The following is a 947-nucleotide window of genomic DNA, read 5'->3' on the forward strand; positions in this document are numbered from 1 at the left end:
GCATCACGTCCCGGTATAGGGCCCTCTGCGCGGGCCGCAGACACCCCCATTCCTCCCGGGAGAAGTACAAGGCCACGTCCCCGAACTTCACCGCCCTCGGTCTCCTTCCCCTTCTCCGGCCGGGTCTGGCCTCTCCTGGTCCCCGCGCGGGAAGCGGAGCCGAAGGCCGCGCCATTGGACCCGAGAAGCTGGCACCACGGCTTTGCCCGTCCCAGCGTCGGCCCCTGGGGGCTGGAGGGGCCGGGGATTTGGGAGCCCCCGCCGGACCCGTGCGGAGCGTGCTGGGGAGGCCCGGCGGGAACCGGAATCAGCCGCCTGCGGGGCTAACGGAAACCTTTCGCTGTTATTCAGGAAACTCCTGCCCGAACTTGGATGAAAGGCACCGGAAGATGCCTTCGGGGAAAATGGCGGCGCCGCTACTGCACCGCCTTTGCCTGAGACACAGGCAGCTTCCAGCTATCGATTTTATTGACCGGAGCGCCATGCGGGCTGCCTAACCTCTTTGCCCTCAAGTGTGATGGCGCTGCGATTGGGCTTCACGCCCTCTCCCCCACCCCGTTCCACGTGCTCATTGGGCGGCGGCCGAAGATCGAGCATTCTGATTGGGTGATGCCGAAAGCGGCCTGTTTGAACGAAGCCAACAGAAGCGTAAGGGCAGAAAAGCTGGACCCTCGGGTCGGGTGACTGCCAGGAGTCGTGAGGCAGAAAGGGCCGAACCCGTCGGGGTCAGGAACGGCCCCTGTTCCCTAGAGGTGCAGCCCAGCTGAGGGAAGGAAGAATTTCAGCGACGGAGCCACTCTGGCCAACCGGGGGCCGCGATTTCCCTGGGTTGTCTTTCCTGGCTTTCTCTTCCGATAGTGAGTTAGTTCCTTATTGCCCTTTGGGGAAGGGGATTAATGTTAGTGTTTCCTGTGCGCAGGTACCACGCCCAACATATTACACATTTC

Source organism: Bison bison, unplaced genomic scaffold, assembly GCF_000754665.1.
Source record: "Bison bison bison isolate TAMUID 2011002044 unplaced genomic scaffold, Bison_UMD1.0 scf7180017864072, whole genome shotgun sequence".
NCBI classification, from domain to species: domain Eukaryota; kingdom Metazoa; phylum Chordata; class Mammalia; order Artiodactyla; family Bovidae; genus Bison; species Bison bison.